The 24,976-nt window shown below is 33.7% G+C and overlaps 1 protein-coding gene across 2 annotated transcripts in view; it reads left to right on the forward strand.

Moving 5' to 3' along the window:
- LOC118191814 (uncharacterized) overlaps positions 1-24,976 on the forward strand; it is a 196,751-nt gene that overhangs the window by 149,547 nt on the left and 22,228 nt on the right. The gene's annotated exons all lie outside the window — the stretch shown is intronic.

Genomic DNA, 24,976 nt, shown 5'->3' on the forward strand with positions numbered 1-24,976 from the left:
TTACAATTTAATTTCCTAATCGGGAAAAATCATTTTGTAAACAACTGTCCCTAACCAAAACATTGTTTTCAAGATCTAAATTTCCCTTTAAGCGTGTAGTAAAATAAAAGCCCTAACATTCTAAGTATTAGTTCTACTCATATAAGGTATGTGCCAGGATAGACTGAAACTCTAAATTAATACCCAGGTGCATTTGGTACTTCATTTGGATTAGTAAAATTTAATACGGCATTGAAGATTACATTGAGTTCTAGTTTCCCGAGAGAACAAGTTTCAACAAATTAAATACCAAAAGCTATTTTACCGGTAATTCATAAACTCTTGACCAATTCTATTTCGGGATCAGGTAGTGTGGCTGGCTTGCAGATCAACAGACTTCTATTAGGAAATAAACCAAAAGTGTGTTAAATTCTGGCAACTCATAAAATGACCTTGCAGAAAACATTTCAGATGAATGCTTTGATTTAGGGTTATGAAGATTATGAGGTAGTTGTCTGCTAATTACATGTTCATTTCTCGGATATTCAGTCTCGTTAGTAGATAAATGATTGTGGACATCTGTTGTTAAATGTTAAGCAAAAATGAGTTAAATGCAAATTACCTCCAATTTTTTTTGTTGAATACAGCAAAGCACGCGAGGGCTTACCTACATTTGTTTTTCAAACTTGTTTTTAAAAGCAAATAATAAAGAATATAATAAATCACTGTCTGTGGCAGTGTTTCTCGTCAAATAATATGTCCGAAGTTTTTTAATTTCAGCGTGCATTTTATGCTATATGAAATCTGCGTTATATTGCACGGTTACCATGAAGCCCTTAACCCTTTCCGGCACGCTACCTTTTAAAATCGGAGTTTTGATTTAAAAAAAAAAAAAAAGGTAGGCTGTCTAATTAGGCCTAGAGGAGTACACAAGTAAAATTTTGTGAAGTTTATCTTATCGTTTTAATTCTGTGGGTGTGCCCAAAGTGGCACACTGATGGAATAGAGCTTCGAAAAGAGTGCTGAAACGAGCATTGTTTTCAATGAACTGATCGATGAGATGCGGAGAAACAAAGAATACAGACTCTCAGTTGTTCTAGAATCCTAGATTATCGGTCTGGACACACCTAGGGTTCGCCGTTTGATTTTAGGCAAGATTTCGAGATAAAATTTAAGATTTCTTTGAAAAATGAGGGTCTTAAAAAACTAAACATGACTAAAATATATGGACTAGTTTGTGTTGAGCTGCCATCTACTATAAATAAAGAAGGTTCAGAGTAACCTATTAATCCTTTTTCATTCAATTTTTTGGTGCGTACAGAAGGAAATTTTTAGGTGTGTCCAGACCGGACACAGTGTGTCGCAAAGGGTTAATTCATTTTATTTCGAAACCGGTTGTACCAAATATGTCAACACATATATCAATATTGTATGTACTCTTTCCGCTTGGCCTTGAAATAAGATCGAAGAAAATGTCTTATTCTATTGGGATTAGCTTTCACTTCCATTCCATTTTTTATAAGCTTGTTAGGCTTACAATTTTACCACGAAAGCAAAATTTATGAACACTTCAGTTATGCATTTTTGGATTTACGCACGAGACTATTATCTCTCGATCACAAATAAGATAATAAACATTTTGTTCCCAGCATCTTATTTGTAGCGGTTATAATTTTTTTTTCAATAAAAAAGTAAAATTTGAAGGGAAACAAATTATTACATTTCGAAATTCCGCTTGCATGCACTTCTGACGCCCTCAAGTCCACATCTCGACAAAATCTATAAACCTAGAAGATTTCGCATTGATTGTTAGTTGAATGTTAATATAAAAAATAATAAAACGTGTGTAGTCAAGCGAATTAGATTTGAAGAAAAAGGTTTAGAAAATTAGTTAAAACCTTTTACCAGATCTCCATGTAGACTCATTCTGTTCTGAAATTCTCACAGATCAGGTTTCGTTTCTAAGTTATTAGAAGGGTGTGATCTAAGGCTTGAGCTGTCATCCTGTAACAACTTGTAATCCTGTTTTCCACTCCCGAAATGTTATTAAAAAAATAATAGAGGACGCTATATGAATAGGGCTTCAGATTGTCGTCATCGCCCCCGCCCCCAGTATTGCATTTTTCATCTTTAAGCCTTTGAATCACTAGATAACCCCAATTTTCATAGTAAGCAAGGTTCCTGAAAGAACAGAATACCCAAGCAAATAGTTAATTTAGTATATCCGCTATCTTCCTGATTTTTCCTTTTGTGAAGTTCAGTTTGGAAGAAAATTTCGGAGAACTTCTTTACTCTAGAATAATTGGACTCGGGTGAAAGTGAAGAAGAGAAAGCAAAATAGGGAATGTAGGTGACCTCAAAACTAAGTTGCTCTTACAAAAGGCGAGATAAATTTTCTGTGTTCCGAATCGCCATCGCAATAAGTACTTTTCACCCAATGTCACTACTGAGACATCACCCGCTTTTCGCTTTTTTTCTCTTATCTCTTTTGTTTTTTGTGATCTTGCGCATTCTGTTAGCTGGCAATCTTTGCCCATATGACATATATTCTTTTAAATAACTAGACACTTGCACGGTAGCTGTCTAAAATAGTAATTATAAGCAAGGAAAAAGTATATAATGATTTTAATAAGTCCAGGTAGTATACAGTTTCAAAAGTAAAATGCAAATTATTAGTGGTGCAAAATATTTAGTATTTCTAATTAGACAACTCGTGGTTTAAATACGTTTTTGTTTAAATATATCAGAATGTAGAAAAAAAGTGTTCCTCTGAATTGCGTTTAAATCGCTTAGTTTGTTAGTTAATAACAGATAGATTAAATATGAAACTTAAGTATCTTATATTTTTCCGAATAACGACGCGTTGTCAGGTAACAGATTAGTTTTGGCAGTGGCTTTTGAATAGCCTAGTTTATTGATTAAAAAAGTAAAAGCTAAATATTTAACATTTTGCCAAATGATAAAAGTCTGGCACGCTGAAGATAAAGTTTCACCCCCGCTCGCTTTTAAATGGCTGATTTTGAGAATTAAAAATACATTGAACTCATAAAGTCTGAAATAAAAAGGAAATCGATATTCATAATTTGGCCTTCGAGATGCTCATGCTCGGTCGGAGAACTAAGTGTATTCAAAATTTGGTGGCTTTAGATGTCGCCGTTTTTCCAGAGTGCTAGTAATACACATTCTTAATACATAAAAATTTGTACATACGTACAGAGTTTTCCTTATTTGATAAGAGGTATTATTTTGTAATTGGTTCCTTTAAATGCAAAAACGTATTAGCATAATACACGAAATTGTTTCATCATTTCAATCCAGCTTAGATTTATAAATAAGCTAATGAAGTATTATAATTTTTTATTAAAAATATGAAAATGTCGTCAATGCTTTGCATTTTTAAACACAGATTTTGTTATCAGTTATGTTCCGTCCATTTAATACCTTATTACCCAACCTTTTCTTAAATGCTTTTCAAAAATTGTATTCGATAATTTAATACTTATATTTTAACTTAGTTTACTTAGTCTAAATATATTTTGATTGAAAACTATTTATCTTTCTTGTTGACTATGTATTGACAGATTACAAGTATACGTCTTTAACATTATACATATTTAATGTTATATCGTATTAACAAGTTACCATGCAAACGCTTTTCTCTGTTTACCACTTTAAAAAAAAATAATGCATAACTTAAGAAGAACTACTTATCGTATCATCTAACGGCTGTCCACAGAAGTTACATTCATTGCTTGGCGAGTTATCATATTTTAACTATTAAACACAAAGTAAAATTCAAAGGTAAATTTTAACTTGAATTTTATTAGCTTTGACTTATGAGTATTACAAAACTGAAATGATAATCAATTAAGACCTTTCCGTCAGACTTTGCAACAATAAACTACTTGCCTTTCTTGCAAAATTTACGATGTGATTATAACTCAAATCTACAGGGTACGGGAAAAGCTGCTAACATTTTTACGAGCAGCTGAGCCAAACCTTTTCGGAAGCGCTTCCACAACTTTTCAAACGATGTGATTGTCCGCAAGAATCCACAGCGGGAGATTCGCAGAACCTACTGCAGAGGTTATTAATTTTAATAACCTATTTTTAAATATCCCACTTGCAATTTCAGTGTATTTAAACCTCTGCTCTGAGCCGAATACCCTGACGAACCAAGGAATGTGAGATTTAAATTGCTAGTATAACCATACACTGCGAGCCGAGCGTCTTCTGGAGAAGTTGCTGGTAGGGGAAGAAGGCTGGGAGACCCTTGGACCACTCCCCGGGGTGTTCTACCTCAAAATTGAGGCGGAAGCTTAACAATTAGGCAAGTGTAGCACTACCTCAATAACAATACTACAAAAGTGCTAGCCCTAGTTTCTACCTTTACCTGTTAGTATAACCGGCATGTTGCCCAGTCAACATAGTGGTTTGTGACGCTGACTTCCGTACCGAAGGCTCCTACTTCAAATCAAGAAAAGGTCAAAATCAAAGATTTATATAATCAAAGATTTATGTAAGCGTATAATGTCTGTGCGGCAAGTGGGCTCTCAGATTACACAGCGAACCAAAATCCTGTCGAGTGGTTGGTGACAGAGAAGTTCATCAAATGGACCCCGGAGTGTTATTTCTTTGGAATTCCATCCGGGGCGGAAGCTTGGCAGTTAGCAATATCTAAGATGGATGAGCAAGTGTCGGTCTTGCTTCAATCTGTACCTGTTAGTAAAACTTAGTAACAAACTCATTTAAAACATTATGACGTACGTTCAAACCTATGTGACATATTAACGTATTTTCATTTGAATTAAATTAAAAATAATGCTAACAAATTAATTAAGTCTTGCGCGATGAAAACGAAAATAATTTTCATAAATCTATGTTGGCCCACCAGCGACCGAGCGGTAAAATCGCTGAACACTGGTAGTTCGGTCCGAGGTTCGAATCCCGCGAACGGGCTGGCTGCATGGGCGTTTTCGTGGTTTTCCCCATGTGTAACGTGTATACGAGCCAGTTTCCCTTAGAAAGTCCTCCACGAAAGGCATCCCTCCTTTTAGGCAGATAGCCCTAGTGTGCTTTGCCGTATTCTCAATACACCACCACCATAAATCTATTTTAATATAAAAATTAGTTTCCGATCAGTATATTTAAAAATTACGTTGCTAATAAGTAATGTTTGAGTTATGTGCATTGTAATAAAATGTTTAAATGTATCATTCATTAATTAAAATTTTAAGAAATGTGTAACTCGATTACTTGAAATTAACGTAAAGGATTTTAACGGTGCATTTAATTCTGCCTTTGCGCAAAATGTAATTGTAAATGTTCCAATATTAATGTTAATTGACCAGAGGTAAATATTTCTCCTAATCTTAAACCTGGATATTTAATATGCATAAACATATCTTTTAATATCGCATTTACAAGTACTGGTGCCAGAGCGAAGTCGACCACCGTTACGTTTTTCCTTTTTAATTTGTTGCCATTTGATAAGAACAAACTGTCAACGACGACTAAAAAAAGAAAACTGCCCTTTTGACCAAGCGATAAACAGAAGTCGATTTCAGATTGATTTTCTTAAGAAATGCTTCAGTATTGTGTGGGTTTAGCTTCAGAAATAACAAATAAATTTACGTAATTTATCTGATTTGACTTAAAATAACACGCCGAATAACGATTATTATTGGATGGGTAAGCAACAAGAATCGTCGTAATATTCATAAATTTGCAAGATTAATTTTAAGGTTTAAATAGAGCCTAGAAGTAAAATTGAAGTTTGTGCATTGTACACTTCTATTTACATCACTATGTCCTCGCTCGAAATATAATATTAATAACAGCGAAATCTAATGTTAAAAATTTTAAGTTTCAATTACTACATTAATGCTTTTGATACTATATAAAGAGAGAGAAAATTACTCACTTTGCTTTTAAATCCACATTTTCCTATGGGCCGGGTTAACCTATGGATTTTCGAATTTTTTGTATCTCTCTTCATTATTTTGAAGTTACAGCAGACGCTGCTTAATGTGACCGCGGTTAATTTTGTCATTCTGATATTGTTATCGAAATGCCGTCCTTTTGCACGAAAGCATTGAAAATGCACCACTTATTTTGATCAATTTTTTACTATTATCAAAGTATTATCGAATAAATTTTTAAAACTGAAGCAAAGTCGCCAAATAAGGTCAAAATATAGATTATAAAAATTGCCAAATAAATGTTGAATACCTCTTCGGATTTTGGCAGTGATCAGACCGAAGTCCATCTTCTTAGGAGCAAAAACTTTTTTCTACATAATTGTTTTTACTTCCTAAAACTAAAATTCTCTGTTAAACATGCACGCCAAACTAAGGGTACTTTTTTGCTTAATTAAAAATTTTGCATTGACATTTTCTCTTTCAGTGAGGGATGGTCTGCGATTATTAAGAACAAGGGTGAAGCATCGGTCAAATAATTTCCAAAAACATTATAAACAGCTCATAAATGTATTGTTTACAATGCATTAAAGACATTATGAACAGTTCTCAGACAAACATTTGTGCTTTCCTAATTAAAATGCCGTGAAAGTGCATATTTATATATGTTTCTTGTTGCATTTATATTAAATCATCCAAATTCCGTTGCTGTTTTGGAGATCATTTAATGTTCTCAAAATAGCCTCGAAAAAATAAGATTACATTAAGCGCCGTCTACTCTGATTAATTATTTTGCAGAAGGCAGACGAGTGCCCAAGTACTGAAGCCCCAAAATATCCTAGATTCTGCAATCATGGCTGTGATGATTTTGTATAATAAGATAATCTCGAGCATTCTCTGACAGTGATAATAATTTGCCTTACTGTAATACCTTACTTTAGTCAAATCCAGGAAAACATTGCACTAAACTCTAGTTTTTTTAGACCAAAGGCGTAGCTCAGAAGGCTTATTAGTTTCGAAACGGTATTTCGCATCGAATCGCTAAAAGCGTTCAATCACTTTTCAAATTGTTGCCACCAAATATTATCGCCCTGCATTATATTTAAAGAGACTAAATAATGAAGAAGCTGCATGAATGTATGTATGTTTCCCTCGTTGTGGGAAAACGATACCTATAGCCATTAAATTTTGAATAACGTAGTCCTGCACCCGAATATGAACACCTGGAAATACGAATTTGGAATTTGTTTTATTGCCTATTTCATATTTTTCATATTTTTTAAAACTTTAACCAATTTTTGATTAACAAAATCAACGATTTCAAATCGAGAAATGCAATACTGTACGGAAAAAAAAAAAAAAAAGACATTTTGAACTCCAGGTCGCGAGATTGTCTATCGGGAATTCTGAAGATATGTTGTTTTTAAATATTTTTAGTCTGAAGGGACATTAACCCAAATGCTCTCGAAACATGCATGCGCGTGTAAATGAGGGGGGGGGAACCTTTGGTCCTAATATAAAATTTCAAAGCTTCCAGATTCCCTCCCTCCCACACACACATACAGATTTCCATGACATAATCCAACAGACTGATGATCACCTAACTCAATGGATTAGCTGTTCTGTAGAAAAAAGCTGTTCTGTAGTTCTGGCGAAAAAAAAATTTTGCCTTCCTTATTCGTAAGTAGTATAAACTTAGATTATATCGCGTAGTTAACTACTAAGTCAGCTTTCGTGAAGGAAGGGTTTGATTGAAATTGCCGAACAAAATCATAAACTTTAAATGTTAACGGGTCATTCAGGGAGTAAACAAACCGATGTTTATGGTTTTGTAACAAGGTGAATTGTTTGGACATAACTGACATCGCATGTTTATTTTTCATTCATTTCACTCAAAATGTTGTGTACTTGTTTGCTTTTTACATGATTTTAAACAAATTAGGTTGACGATTAATAAGCTTTTGTGACAGACATTTTGTATTTGGCTTTTGCCACGACACTCGACTAACCTAAATTGTCTAAATGTGGAGGGTAAAATGCTGTCAATCATCGTTAATTCGCTTTCCAGTTTTTGGCAAATAAGTCTTGATTAAATCAAGCTGCATATTTCCTGATTGTGTCAAGATGTTGCTCATCGAAATACTTTTTAAGCACTTTCGTTAATGGTCTATTATGAAAATGGTGTGTATGTATTTTTGAAGAACTGCTTTTAGTTCCAGTTTGGAGATACTCTTAATATTATTTCCCTAACTGACTTTTGTATTCGGTAATATTATTGAAGTATCCCATAACAAATGCAGATTTTTGTTTAATTTTTTTATTTATCAAAAAAGGAATGTAAAGTACTTTTTTAATCTAAAAGGCACTCTTCTTTATTCTGTACCAGTTCATAATAGTTACGTTGGGATTAATTTCCACCAGGGTATGTACGACGTCCTCGTCGAGGACTACCAGATCTTCCATAAAGCGGCTTGTTTTCTAAATTGCAGTTTCCGGTTCGGAATTTTTCGAACCACCGTTGACACTTGTTTATGCTTATTGTCCGATCTCCACCTACTGCATTGAGATTCCTATCAATCATAATTTAAGTTCATGAAGTTTATTACGAGAATGAAGTTTCTTATGAAGAATTTAATTTCTTGAAGTAAAATACACCGAATATGCTCATTTGTCTCTTTCAACAGCTTCGGAAAACTCTTCAAAATTTGCACTAAGAGTAAAAATAAGGTAAAATAACTACTTGCTTGTATAGCAAGTTGATGCTAGTTGTTCATCTCATCCCCCTCCGACTTTTAGTTCATTTGAAAAAACTGCAGTATTTATGAGATTATTCTATGTATATTGGATATTGTTGATCTATTAGGCAAGTTTGTTTTATTAAATCCGGTAAAACTTTTGAAGGCTCTCTGCCTAAGCGTTTTTGTTAGAAACATTTTAATGCAAACTGGTTCGTGTTAAGTTATGTATGGGTAAAACCACAGACACACATATGCACTCATTCTGTTCGGAGGAATTCGGACCCTAGTCGAACTACTAGTATTTAGCGGTTTCGGGTATTGGCAAAGTTTTTTGTCTGTATTATTAGATAATGAAGAATATTTATGATCCTGAGTTGTTGAAAAACATCGGCCATCAAAATTTTGAATGCTTGTAATCCTTCACTCGAATACGTGCACCTCAAAACTCTACTATTGGCAAAGCATAAGATATATATGTTTAAATTTAATTAGAAAACTTGGCGATTTAAAAAAATGTGTTGCCAGTTGGCAAAGCGGTCTGTCCAGTTTAATCAACGAACTGATCTATTTAAAACACATGTACTGCCTGAAGTGGCACTGCTCGGATTAAGAAATTTCATCTTCTACGCAGCAGTGTCTTGTCGTTCAGCTAAGCGTAAGATATTTAAAAACTTTGCTTTCAAATTAATGTTTTTAAACAAGCTAAGCGATTTAAAAGCTCTGAAAGCAGATTTATTTATTTTTAATTACTATCAATATTTAAAATCATATTTGTGTGATGGTTTGGGAATGTCGATTACGATTAAAATAGATGTAGCATATGTAGAAGATTCGCAATAAACATCAAACTTGCAGGCGAGATAGATTTAATAAGAAGCAGTCGTAACAGATTAAAATAGCATTTTTCTCATTTTAGTTAAACATTTTGTGCTCACAAAACTTGGTATACAAATCGTGCCTATCCCAGAACATAACATTACCATTTGATATTGTTGCTATAAACAGAATGGATTAGTTGTTAATTGTTAGCTTCGATTCCGATACCATTTGATAGGATAATTAGTAAAGCTCTAAAATTATTGTTACGAAATGTACAGGCGCGGTAAGATAGCTTCCCCGCAAAGCAGTTTTAGGGTTGCCATAAAATAGCAAGGGAAGGCAGGGTTTCCACATTTGGCAAGAAATCGCCGATTTGGCGATATACCATGGACGGTTGGAGAACCTTCTGGAACGAATTCTTACCGGTTTAGCCCACAATGTTCCCGAACACAAGCCAAAAGCTATATAAGCCTTGCTGGTCCGCAGTCAGTTACCTACTAAATAGTTATCTACTACTCTCACCACTTGCTCAGAACCTTGACTTTGTTGCCTAAGTTTTCGCCTAAATGGCGGGGTGTTTTACCCGCTGATTCTACAACTGAAAAAGCCTTACGGCACACCTAAAACTTTCTGGAAATAGCTCCAAAAGCAGCTCATGCCAGAAGACACGAATACGAATACGAGTCAGTTATTGTGTCTCTCATCGAGAGTGTGTGTGCCTTGTCTAGCGAGTTGATAGTCATTGAGCGACTGTCTCGGAAGTCTAGCGCCGAGTTGGTCGTCGGGCATCGAGAGAGTCATTTAGTGCATCGCAAATTAGTGCATCGTCGAGTTTTGTCTTAGACTGTGCTGAGTCGAGAGCTATACTCTTGTGTATCGTCGAGTGCATCGTGTGTGTATCGTCGAGTGCATCTCGAGAGTACGTGGAGTTCCGAGAACAACCAAGTAGAGTTGGGAGCTGTACTCGGGTGCTTTGCAGTGAAGACACCGTGATAGCCTGAAGGCTGTATCGCTGATTTTGTCAGCGTGTTTGCAGTAGTTCTTCGACGACTGTAAAAGTGTTTTGGAGCTGTCCAGATTAATATTGTCTAAATAAAGTGTGTTTCGATACTTCATCAAGTGTCGTCGTTATTCACTCCAAATCTACGAACCCCGTACGAACGTGAAGGAAGAAAATAACGTAACAAATGGTCTCAGAAGAAAGAGAAATTACGTAACATTATTACTGGCTGAAGGCTTGTGTAAGTTTTTCCTTAGAGCGTTATATGAAAGTCATATGATATGGATTAACGCTGAAATGACGCAGTCCAGCGAAAGTTATTATGATCAATTATTATTTTTAGAATAGAGAGGAGAAATACCCAAATCAAAATGAAGATATAAGGAACTATTGCTCTTCCATTTATATATATATATATATATTATCTTGCATACTATATCTTATTTTATTCGGATTGCCTCGCAAGCGGTTAAGAATGTCAAATAGAGAATTTTGATTAGATGTGAGTGCTACGACGCGCATTTCGAAATGATGCCAGATAACTGATAAATGTTGTTAGGTTAGTATTTTTTGCATATTTTTAGATGCTGCGAACAACGTTATTTGAATTTAGATCTCAAAGAGTTTTTACTGATAATTTAAGTTTATTTTGTTGAAGCACTTGCCCTAAGGATCTTAAAGAGTGCCCGCCTCCAACCTACTTTTTTGCACTCTTCACGGGAATGAGATATGGGTAAATTTACACCCTGGAATGAAAAGGTCTTCAGGTTTATACTGTGCGTTTGAGTAATAGCAATGTTTTCTTGAGAGCGATACCGCTTATCACTTGGAAAGCTGAAATGCGGCAGATAATTTTTTTATTTATCTAATGATAAACTTTAGTCTCTCCATTTTGCTTTCCACTTTCTGTGTGAAGTGTTGAATGATGTGAAACCCCAATAAAAAAAGAAACAATAAATAAATAAAAAATAAATATAAAGAAAAAAAGCTAACTCTTACATTTAATAGTAGAATTTTCTATTTCCATAATTTTATTTTCCCTTCTATCGAAATATTTTTTCAAACCTAGGCTCATGGCTAAGCACGATAATTTTGATTGAGAAAAGCCTGAAAAAAGTGTTGGATTATAATTAGGTTTAACTTTCTAATCAACAGGTATAGTCCTTGATTTAAGGCGAAAAACTTGGTATACAAATCGCGCCTATCCCAGAACATAACATTACCATTTGATATTGTTGCTATAAACAGAATGGATTAGTTGTTAATTGTTAGCTTCGATTCCGATACCATTTGATAGGATAATTAGTAAAGCTCTAAAATTATTGTTACGAAATGTACAGGCGCGGTAAGATAGCTTCCCCGCAAAGCAGTTTTAGGGTTGCCATAAAATAGCAAGGGAAGGCAGGGTTTCCACATTTGGCAAGAAATCGCCCATTTGGCGATATGCCATGGACGGTTGGAGAACCTTCTGGAACGGATTCTTAGTTAGTTCTATTATTGGAGTTCGTAGATTTGGAGTGAATAACGACGACACTTGATGAAGTATCGAAACACACTTTATTTAGACAATATTAATAAGGACAGCTCCAAAACACTTTTACAGTCGTCGAAGAACTACTGCAAACACGCTGACACAATCAGCGATACAGCCTTCAGGTTATCAGGCTATCACGGTGGAGACAGCTTCACTGCAAAACACCCGAGTAGAGCTCCCAACTCTGCTTGGTTGTTCTCGGAACTCCACGTACTCTCGAGACTCTCCACACGATGCACTCGAAGATACACAAGAGTATAGCTCTCGACTCAGCACAGTCTAAGCCAAAACTCGACGATGCACTAATTTGCGATGCACTAAATGACTCTCTGGACGCCCGAGACTATTTTGGATTCCACTTAAAGTAAAAGGGAGCTGTTGATAATCGAGTCTAATAGGATTTTTATTTGTTCCGTTTTCGTGTGTACAGTTACCATGCAATGGTAAACCAGAATCATTAAAAATTGTGGAATCTTTATTTGATTTATCTCAAGTTACTTTATATACTTGCTTTGAATTACGGTTTTAATATTTCGTCGTAACCCCAAAGTACAAGTCACACTATTTACTTCTTCTACTTGCCTCAGTTTTAGAGCACAAAAAGCGCCTCTTTTTTTGCATTTTAATATAAATGACTGCTTGTTTTTCCCCTATTCTGTTATAATTGTAATTTTAAATTATCTCTACGTGTAGCGCATAGTTAAAACGAAATGACAAGAAGGTTTATTGTCAATTGAAGACGCTACTGATGAGGATTGAGAACATAATAATGTGATGCAAGTAGAATGAAGACTTAGATTTAAAAAAAAAAAATATGGAACTGAAAAATCACAACAGTGACTATAAAAGAGTTTTATCTGATAATGGCTTTATTAGAAATATTGAAGTTATGTCTATTAGAAGTTACTAAAGTAAGCAGAAATTGGAACTTATATAGCAGCAACGAAAGAGATTTATTGTAAAGAAAGTTCCAGAATCTAAACCATGGCTCAGGCGCAATAGAGCTTAATTTAAGATACTTATTTATAACGTCCAAAACTGTTGGGTGAATCTTTACATTATGGTAACTTGGCGATTTTTTGGCGAACATTTGGTGACCAACCCTGCTACAGCAACCTGCTAGTTTTGTTTTGGACGCCATTTTGTTTTCACGAAGTAAAAGAATTTTTTTTTACTCAACATTTTTTTCCAACAATCTGCTAGCCGAATTACGCTTATACTAGAACTTATATGGAACAAAAATGCTTAATCATTACGAAGATTAGGAGCGAAATTGGGACAAAGTGCAGAATCGCAAATTGCTTGCCGCGTTTTTAAGAATTGCACGTACACGGTACCCATGTACACGTCGACCTATTTTCACTTGAACAAACATCCCAGAACTGCATAAAAATGGCATTGCGCACACTTTTGACTTTATCTATGTACTCATCGACCTATTTTCACTTAAAAAGTTAAAGAAAATTGACAAAAATCCAATTCTTCTTATTTTTGTAAAAAGCGTCAAACAAAAAAGTGGGCGATTCTGCACTTTAGCAGCGAAATTGTTTCTAAGTGCTTATTAGCTAAAATCACGATCGGAATTTTCCGGAAAATGTAACATTACATGTCTCATGATCTCTTATTTGTCTGAGACAAAATAATCTGTGATTCGAACTGTGTACTTCTCAGATTATTGCTTAAGTCCTAGCTAGTAACCTTTATCGCCTTACGAAAATGTCGCCAAACTACCTGTTACCATATTCTAAAGATAAGCCAACTGTTGTTATAAATAAAAATATATATATATATATATTTAATGTATCCAGCTAATGCGATTTTCATGCGTCCAGATTCTTCTGTCACGGAGTTTCCTGATTATATTTGAAACATAAATAAATATCTTGCCTAGAAGCAACGCACTGCTTTTAAATCACCGAGTTTATTACCGAAAGTTAATTAAATTCGCACAAAGTATGAAATAAATAAATACAGAAAGAAAATATGAAAGGACTTAGTTTTAGCGTCATACCAGAGGATTTGCTAAGGTTTCTTACGCTCTCGCTGATCATTGCAAGTGCTCCTGAGAACATAGCTTCTGGATTCATTCCTTGATAACACAATTTTTTTTTATCTTTAGCTTTATTAAACATCGCTTCCTTCGCACTTACGTTACAAATAGCTCAATAGCAAAATTTTTAACAGCAGTTTAGCAGCATATGTGTAGAATTTTCAACACAGTGTTAAGTGTTCTAATTCTTTCAGTCTTTTCTCATTTCATCATATATTTGTTCTGTTCACTAAGACAGCCTATAAATTTTTATAATCTTTTTATTATTTATATGTTTAACTTCATTTATTAAATATGTTCTTCCCACTTACACCGCATAAAATTCAACACCAGAAACACAAAATGCTTTAAAACAGTATATTTTTCAGTATTAAACAGTATATTAAACAGGTTTGGAATTTCCGATAGAGTGTGTGTGTATGTATTTCTGTGGTAGGGATTGTCATACAAATTTTTAATATATTCGTTATATTATTTCTATTAAAAACTAGTCGCTCGTGCAGACAAACATCTAAAAGAATAATGTTAAAAACGAAAAAAAAAAAAGTGTAATGATTTTAATGAGTTCAGCTAGAGTCATTTCATAAAAGTGTTTAAATTTCTAATTAGATCTCATGATCTTAATATATTTTAATTTTAAAGCAGTCGCGTTAAAGATTAGAAAAAAATATTCTTAAGAACTGCAATCGCTTAGTTTTTTACTCAGTAACCCTCCAGATTAAATCTGAAAGTTAAGTAGATTATGCTTTACGGAATGGCAACATACTGGAAGATCAGCACATTGCTTTTAAAAATAGCCGAGTTTGTTGATTCAAATTGAAAGATATTTTATATTTTGCTGGATGGCAACATTCGGTGAGGAAAATAGTTGGATAGTGCGCTGGAGATAAAAAATGTTTCATTTCGAAAAGTGGTGCAATTTCTTACTTTCAAACTGCTCAGTTTGTTAATCAAAAATGCAAGTGTATTTAAGTTATAGACGACGAGAACATTTGATGGCAAAAATTTGAAGATTGATTCGGGGCAAAAGTGATCAGAACAAAATATGAGTTACGAGACAAATAGAACTTAACAGTTTCGAATTCAAAATTTGGTGCGCATGGTTCTCGGCGGTTCGAAGTGCCGTCGTTTTTCCACAATGTGAGGAATATTTACCCATACGGATTCGTCATATTAATTAAGAGAGATTATGTCTTTTGTTTTAAATAAGAAAATATGTAATATGGATAAAATTCAGATAAATTAATAAACAAATAATTGAGCTAACTGAAGATTTCGCGCGTTAAATAGGAAAATAAATAATAAATATATTTGCGCATAAATGTTATTTGTTGGTTAATCGATTATAGAAATATTATTAAGCCCTTGATTCTGTAACGTTATTTATGAGCCATTGTTAATTATGAGCCATTTTTTCTTAGTATGTGCTGCATAACAGCTCACATGTAAAGTGCCCTAGTGGATCTTGTCTTGGACAAACAATCAATTTAGTTCTTTAACTGATCGTTTCATGTAGTGGATGCCAAACGAACTAAGGCAGCGTTTTTTCAATTTTGTATGTTAGGAACTTATAAAATGTACTTGTGTAATTTAAAATTCTGTACTGATTTTTATCGTGCTGAGAGTATAATTAACTATGAAAAGTACTGTATTACTTTTTCTTATATTATCGGTTATTGATCAATTACTAGAATATGGTAAGATGAAGCAAGTTGTTAAGACTGGCTGTTCAACATGTCTACGAGATCGTATGCGTTGACGAAGCCCGTTTTTCCAATTACTGTCCTCTAGGTAGTGAGTGACCTCAAAACTTTTTTTATTACTTTTTCACGCTTATATTCTCGGCGGGCATCCAACTCGTTTACGATCCCACTTTCGAGCTTTGATTGTTTCCTCAGACGCTGAAGAAAAAGTGACAGTGGCGAACCTACCCTGCGGTTAGGCAATCTGGCAGCTAACTAACCTTGTACAGAGCAAGGTCGGCGGGGCATTTACTTCACACTTAGCCTAAAATAAGATTCAGTCTGAAATCTAATTTTTTTTTTTTTTTTTTTTTTTTTTTTTTTTTTTTTTAAGTACCGGAACAGATATGGAATAATGTGAAATACTATTGCACTGTCCTTTTTAATCTCGAAAAATAGCTGGGTGTCCATAATATTCTGAAACATACGTATACTGGTATCCTGATGATGCTACTGTGCTACTTTAATACGTTAAATATATTATATTTTGCTCTGATAATAAAGTATTTTATTCACAGATAAGTACTTAACAGTAAAAAAATAAGTACAGAACAGTAACAATTAGGAAATGCTTAAGTGTATATCCAAAGCCAGGAATGACATATCTAATAGCCACAGATTATGTTTTGAAATAGTGATACTTTTGCCATATAAATATCCAATGTATTTAAACTTCGTTTCGTACGCGGAATTATTAAAAATATTCGGTAAGAATTATATTTAGGTTATGGGGTGTGTGTTTAAAGCGTATGCGATACATAAACGAATATCGCATTTTGACTTAAAAAATCTAGAAAGGGCCAAAATCCAAAACACTTCCTAGTCCTGAGAAATTTCGAGTAAGCTATGCTTATATTATTTCAACGATTTGCAGAAGTTCAGTAGTATTAATTCTCCGTACAAAAGTACAGTGTAATTACCCAAATTTACGAAATATGTTGAAATGGTGAAAGGGTGGCGGAATATGTTGAAATGATGAATGAAAGAATGGAATTAACGCTTTTTTTGCCTTCAGATCCTGAAGACGCCCACAAGCAGTAATGTCGCTGAACACTGCTAAATCGACCTGCACTTGATTTAAGATGAACGACTGTGTCTGCATCTGCGGTTTCGTAGTTTTCCCCAGGTGTAACATATAAATACATGCCAGTTTCCTTTAGAAAGTCCTTCCCTTAGGCAGATAGCGTTCGTGTGCTTTGCCATAATGAAATAAATCAAACTAAATCAGTCTGATTTTGAAGAAAATTTTCAAAAAGTGTATAGTTTCATTTTTTTGGAGACTATTGAGATCATTGTCCTTTATAACTGAATATATAAATGAATTTTAATACGCAAAATATCTGTGTAAACATTGCGTAGAAATATAAATCTGTTGTATACATTGTAGAATGTAGGTTATGAACTGCCAAATCTAATAATGAATGAAAGAGTAATCGTCACATGTTGTTTTTCTTTCTTGACCGTTAATATTTATCGTTTTAATTGTTGTCATCTTTTCACAATTTCCCATTCCTTCAGCATCAACCTTGGCTATTCCATTTTAGTAGATTTATTTGGGCGTGGACATGCTACAAACCCAGTTCAACTAGGTTTGGCTGGCAAACAACCCACCTTTCAGTCTTCTCATTGTATTTGAAAATTTTATGAAGTGGAATTTGTAAGACACTGTTTGACCATTATACTGCTGGTTTGTTGTGGCTGTTTCAAAAATTAAAATATCTGCAAGCGTGTTTTAAATGAATTTCTGGTTTATTGCTCCCGTTTGCCTTGACATCCACATTATTTTTCTTTCGTGTTATTCACTGGCCTCACGTTTCGTAGACTTCTGAACGCCATTGTGGTCATCTGTTCATCACTCTAGCCTAGTGCTCTTGTTCTCCGCTTTGAAGATTTTCGAGTATTGCGTTTTTCATGTACTTTAATTGTTGCTTTAGAAACAAAAAACGGTGAGTTTCGTTTAGAAAGAAGAATGCATCTGATATAACGTAAGCTTTTTAAGTATATGTAGTTATATGTTGGAATATAAAAAAGCAACTTTGTATTCTGGGAGGATAATTACGTATAAATGGGCCGTTTGGAGCAAAAATATACATAAAAATTTTGCAGTCATTGCACCTTATTGAAACAGTAATTGCAGAACTTCTAAGACTGATATCAAACGTCAGAGAAACTTTTGCTGAAAATCTTACCAGAAATTAAACGGTTAAGATTTCTCTTCAAGCAACAAAAGTTGAAATGGACGAAACTAAAATGTGGTCTGCATTGAAAATGTTCTTTATTATGGAAATGGACTTCCAAGAATCAGTCCCTAACTTATCTTTGGCACTAATTTTTTTTTTGGGGGGGGGGCAGCAGCGTGTATTTCGGTTGCTTCTTGCGAAAGAAGTTGTTAAAAAGCTGTCCACAATCAACAATAATTCATAAGAGCCGTCCGTTCCAAAAAGGAGCTCACAGGCAGATTTTTTCCCCGAGCCTCGATAGCTGTAGGTCTCCACTGGTTACAAACTTCATTAACTTCTCTCCCATACGTCGTTTCACTACTTGGGTATAGCTTAATGAACCTCTTTCGATAATAATTTTTGATGACTTCATTCTTTGGAATGGCAAGTATTTAAGATAATTAATTCCATTGCAATGAACGTAATAGTTACAGAATGAGAAGTTAAAACCCGCTGTTAGTCTATCCTCATAAATGTAAAAGATTTTATTTATAAACCGTTTGGCTTTCCCACTTATTTCTGCTGGTCAAAAAGTTATGTGCTTGTTTTAATCTACCGTATTATATCTGCTCGAATGATTTTCCAATCAAATAATTTAATATATTGCTAACATGTCGTGTGAATCATTATCTTACCGATTTTTATGAACTCGCGTAAAATAACAAAATTAGAATCCGGAAAGTAGTATTTGCTTTTAAAACACGTTTTAAGAATTGTGATTCGAAAAAAAAAATCAGTAGTTCAGGATGAATTAAACATTTTTATTGCAGATTATTATTAAATTTTATAAAAATTTGATAATTTTATATATATACTCCATATCCGCTAAATTTGAATGAATCATTGAGTAAACAGAGGATTAATATGACGGTTTTAAAACTCAAATTGTTAATGTGAAGAAACTCTTAATAATAGCAAGCAGTATGCTGGTTTTCTGTAGTACAACATGGAGTGCAATTGTTTGTTTAATAATCCTCATTTGTTTAATTTATTATGGCAAAGTAAATGATGACAGAGCCGTCATTTACTTTGCTGTAAGGAATTCTAGATAAATCCTAGTCAAGGCTGTTTCTAGATTAATTCATGTCATATGATTTTTACGTAACACTGCTGACATAAAAGGAACTAAAACATCAAATCAGATGTTCTGAAACCGAAACAAACCAATTCTGAGTTAAAATTTCATCCCGAGGGCAACGCAGCATCTCGGCTTAGCTAGGCTGCTGCTTATATTCCTATCGCAAGAATATGAAAAATGTAATGTTACGTTCTGGAATAGGCACGATTAATGTTCTACATATATTGTGGCCGAAAATGTTTAGTTAAAATGAACGAAATATTATTTAAATTTGGCAGTCTGCTAGTCTACTTTTTTATACGACACCACCAACATGTCCATATGCTGAGGAGTCGTCATTCTGACGACGCAATAAACATCTCCAAATTTATTCTATATATTAAGAAATGGTACAGCTGAAAGTTAAGCTCTTTCAGTGTGAGATTTCCAGAAATTAAGCTAAAAAAATAATAATATGAATCTTAGCGCGAAAGCTTTCGATTGATATGATTACCGTAGCGGAGTTGTTGACACGATGCGCTCTCGGACGGGTGATCCATCCATCGCCAGAATCACGGTTCAACTGCTGCTCATAGTTGCAAGTAAATAAAATTGTCAGATCACAATAGAAGAACTCGAGTAATCGTGCCATCTCACAAAATGAATGGCATATCCTCTACGATAAGCCCACGCTGCTGGAGACGCAAGGCCGTGAGAAGGAAGAGGTCCTGAAAAAGAGATGGTGAGATTTTTTTTAACATTGCGGCCTTCTTGAATTTATGAATCTTTTGTGAATATTGAAAGCTTTCCTTTATCGTAAAGTCCTTATCTTTAATTTATGCGTTCATTTTCTTTTCATTCGTAATCGACATGATTGTGCATTGTATTTTCGGCATTAATGTCTTGGTAACTTGAAACATTCAAAATCAAACGTTTGTGCCTACCACCAGTTTGAATGTCTAAGGAAACTTACAGCTTTGATAATCGGTTGCTTTTAAGGAATTTTAAGAAAACGATTACGAAATAAAAAAATTTTTACCTTTGTGTAGTAACTTTGGATAATTTTGTTGAAAAACTACTAGTGTATTAAATATAGGAATGCGTAGTTTCTGATATGCCTTTAAGCCGTTAACAATTTAAATTATGAAGAACTTTATTCAATTACATGAAATTTTATCGCCTTGAATTTTAAGAACCCAAACACGGTATAACTGATATCTGTAATGCTGGATTATTAAACGGAAATTAATGTATAATTAAGATTAATATTTTGTTTTAACTCTCTTTTAAAAAGAGTAAAAGCCAGCCAGAAACAGAGTAGATAAGACCACTGCACACTGGATAAAGGCATTTGTACTGAGGGTCATATTCTCAGCGGCTTGAAAGCTTAATTTCATACATTTGAGAAAACTTTCCTGAAAAAATTCTCTATGAATGCGTCACTTCTAAGGTAACCTTTGAATGCTTTGCCATGATAAATAATCTAGAAGAAATTAAGAAACGGAATGAACATTTTCCATTTTTATTTATCATTTTTAAAATCTATCGTTTATGTCAAGTATCGGAAAATATATAGAGAAAGCAATGAATTCCAAAGGGAGGAAAAATTATTTTTCGTAGACGTGTGACTTTATTCTGGTTTTGTTGGAAGAGTACTCATTTCATCTTCTTAAGTGATAGATAGGTTCGTGGGGGTGGAAGACCGGAATATGTAATATTAAAAAATAAATGTATATGAAAAATTGAAAGATTGGTTCTAGGTGTGAAATATCAGTGCAAAATATGATTGAAGACAAATAACATCAAAATATTTTAGATGTTTTTTAAAAATTTCACCCGGAAAAATACAAGCCTTTTATGTTTTATGAATTTATAATGATATGAAATTTAATTAGTTGCAAGGTGATCTAAAATTTGAATCTAATATCCAAAGTGATAGCTCTCTCTCTCTCTCTCCTTCTTCTTCTTCTTCTTCTTTTTTTTTTTTTTTTTTTTTTTTTTTCTTCTTTAGAGTGGTTAAGTTATCCTCTATAGGAAAGATGTTTGAATTTTAGTTAATCAGCAGATGATGAATTCTAAGTCACCTATTTACCAATAAAAATAAATATTTATTATGCGTATAGAATTTCTTCCGATTTTTGTTCCTAAAATATTTAAATGCATCTTGTTTGTAATGTGAAATGAGAGATCAATAAAAAAAGATAAAATCGAGAGTTTAATATTTAGATATAGGTCTAAGTATAATACTGCATTGAGAAAAATGCGGTGCTTCTACTTTACATTTTCAAATTTAAAATTGCTTCAAAAAAGGTCAGAAAAGTGACATTTAGCTATGTAAATTTTAAATTTTAATAAGTTTTTTTTCAATTAAATTCAAAGGAACTATTCTAAAATGCACTGACTGTATCATATTATGTCAAAACAAATAAACTGTTTTTCCCTTCTTAAACTAGCCCACCAGCGGCCGAGCAGTAAAGACGCTGAACACTGGTAGTTCGGTCCGAGGTTCGAATACCGCGAACGGGATGGCTGCATGGGCGTTTTCGTGGTTCTCCCCATGTGTAACGTGTATACGAGCCAGTTTCCCTTAGAAAGTCCTCCACGAAGGCATCCCTCCCTATAGGCAGATAGCCCTCGTGTGCTTTGCCGCAATTGTATAATCCAATCCAATCCGTCTTAAACTATGTTACATCTAGCATAACTATGTAACAAAATTCCGAGTAAAAGTAAATATATTTCCAATAAAAAAAAGGCGTACGTTAATTTTTTCTGTTTGGTCTTTATTAAAAAAGAAACCAATTTTATGCTTGCTCCCTCTTTATTATTATTATTACTGTTTTAATAACCTGAAGATATCATGTTAGTTCCGCTTGAAATATGTAGAGTTGATGAAACAAACTTCGGTTAAAGACTAAATTTTGTCTACTTTTAAATTGGGCGAGTTGGATTTTTAGTTTTAATCAAGGCAGGGTGAATTCGAAATCCAAATTAAGTTGTAGTTTAATTAAGATTTCGATTATTTCAGGCACTGGAGTGATTCTGAATGAATTTTAAAGTGGTATTTTATTAATTATTTAGTATATTTCGCAATTCCTTTTTAAATTTAAACGATCACCTTCATACAATACCGGTAGTGAAAGGTAACAACAAATTATCAGTTTCCTTAGATTTGCAAGAAATGTTTCATATCAATTCATCTATTCTTATATTTGCGAGAGCTGATTTGTATGTATATTGCCTCTGAATTAGTTCGTTGCTGAAAATAGAATTCATGATGATGAAATCAATTAATATACACAGCAGATTTCTACTTTTCATAAGCTTTATTTAAAGGATTTTTGATATCAGATAAAGAATATTTGAAGAATGCGAGCCATCCAAATTTGGATATTTATGTTTTATCCTCTGCTATGAAATTACCATTACTACAAAATCATGCCATTTCTCTCGATTGTTTTGCAGACCCTAAAAGAGCATCTAATCGTTTGTTCTCTGATCCGAAATAATGCATTTTATCTTGTAGTGAATAATATGTTTGCTTCTTTGAACTTGAATCTTCTGAATATTTGTTATTCTGAGCTCGGTTGCTGCATCCGCTTTTTTCCGCCCACAAGGGACAAGCGATCGTTATAACAAAGAACATGCAATAACTGCTGTATTGAATTCTTTCGTGTATTGAATCCTTATGTTGTTCGCCTACAGGAAGAAAAACTCATTATATATAGCAAGAAACTAAATAGTGGCTGCTCTGAATTTGGATATCATTTCTTCATTCGTGCAGCAACTAAATTCCTTGTTTCCAAAAGTTTATGTGTATATAACTACTATATACGAATGAATCGATAAATTGATGATAGGTCATGTTTTTATGTTAATATTATATATATATATATATATATACTGTTATTATTTTTCTTCATTCTGAATAGCACATTTTTAAGCTTTCTTCCCCACCAGCGGCGGATTAGTAAAGTCGCTGAATACTGGTAGTTTAGTTCCGGGTCCGAATGCTGGCGAACTGGTTTACTGCATGTTGTTTATCCATTTTATCATTTGATAAAAAGCAATTTTAAATGTGGTATGCTTCATACGCTTTTCGTGAATAAAAATTGCAAGTTTATAATAAAGTAATATTGAAACTGTGTAAACTTAAGCTAGTATTAATATTTTCAAATCTACAGAATTTAGAGAGTTCTCTCTAAATTCTGCGTCGCGAATCTCAGCATGTGTTAGTTCAATTCACTATCGCGTGTTTTTGGCGTCGGTTTTCCTCCGTTAACTTATACATGTTATGTTCGTTCCATTGATTCAGAATTTTTATCTGTGTAATCTGCGTTACGCTTCTGAAGATATCATGTTAGTTTGTTGTACGTTTTCTTCAGTCAATGACACATGTGAAGAATCATTGTGTTGCGTAATAACAGAAACGCTATTCTTCAGATGGCCATGAAATGAATTGAAATTCTTCTTCTGTATCTACTGATTCGGTATCCGCAGTTTCAGTTATTTGCGGTATAAGCGGAACTCTTGCAGGAGGGCGGGAGGGGTATTTAAATTCCTAACTGTTTGTCAAATGAACGAGCTGAATATAGTGAAATATTGTAGAATAAACAAGCTCAATAATATCGTCTTCGTACAGTAATCATAGTCACGCGAATTTGCGTCCTCGTTTGTGTTTCGGGTCGGTATAACCAAATGCGAGAGAAGAAATAGTCGTTGCGAAACTTTATATGTGCCTCGGCTTTGCAAGTCGCTCTTCTCACTTCTTCACTCACTGTGCTATGCCATCTCACTATGCTATGACTATCAGATATTAGTTATTAGTAATTAGACTGCATTTGATTTGGCTTGGTTTTCGTATCCACACTTGTAGGTTTAAAATTTGCTTTCACTTTACTCCCAGTTTTCTATTTATTTCATCGATGTAGCGTGAACCATATTGCTTTTGGTATCAGCTTTGTTAAAGAAAAAAATGCTTTTCTTACTTGTTGTCCCTTGAGATCCATCATACGTTACAGAAACTACATCTCTACGTCTCTTAATTGTCCGTTACGGATTAGGCTAAATCCGTAGCCTTCAAATTGTGTCCCAGGGATTCCTTGCTAATTTTCTAGTGATTCTGGAAATTAAAATTATAAATGGAAAGAATTTTTTAATACCGTATAGACTGTGAAACTAGCAAGCTAAAATAAATAACTGGTATTTTTTATTTATTTTCCTTGTTACCTTAAAGTAGATCTGCTTTTATGAATAAAATTATAAAGAAAAGAGGAACTTCTTTTCATTTTTAATGAAAAGTTCAGTCAGAAATAATACGCAAGGTAATTCGAAAAGCTTGAACACTGAAAGTAAAAAATTTTCTAAGAGGAGAAAATTGCTGCAACTACACTAAAATTGCTACACGAAATTATTCATATTTAATGTTTAGTATGCGCCAGTTTGCAAAAGGATGCCTGTTGCAGTATACTTTTTAACATGATTACAATCGTCTTACTAGACTATCTACCACTATACATCCCAGTGGCACGGGTTCCAAAAATGTGTGGGCAGTGATGGCAAACACATGAAATCATGTAAAATTTTTCTGTATTTATTCAATGAACGAAATAAACATAGATAAGAGGTGCATTTTCTTTTTCCCATGTAATATAATATTAGCATTATTTTGAACCAACATGTATTTTAATTTTTGTTTTTTGGTAATTTTGAAAATGGTAGGGGTTTCAATAAGTTTTCAAAGATTACAAATTTGAAAAACTGGGGCTATACCGTCAAAATCCATTTCTCTCATACGTGTAAAAGGAGAAAAGTTTATAGGAGTGTACAGCATATTTTGCATTTCTTTATATTGAATAATGTAACTTTATTAAACATCGATAATACTTACATTACAGCACATTATTTTTCAATTACACCCGAC

The sequence above is a fragment of the Stegodyphus dumicola genome, chromosome 6 (assembly GCF_044657685.1).
Source record: "Stegodyphus dumicola isolate Sdum_Otavi_A_Nest chromosome 6, ASM4465768v1".
In the NCBI taxonomy this organism is placed as follows: Eukaryota; Metazoa; Arthropoda; class Arachnida; order Araneae; family Eresidae; genus Stegodyphus; species Stegodyphus dumicola.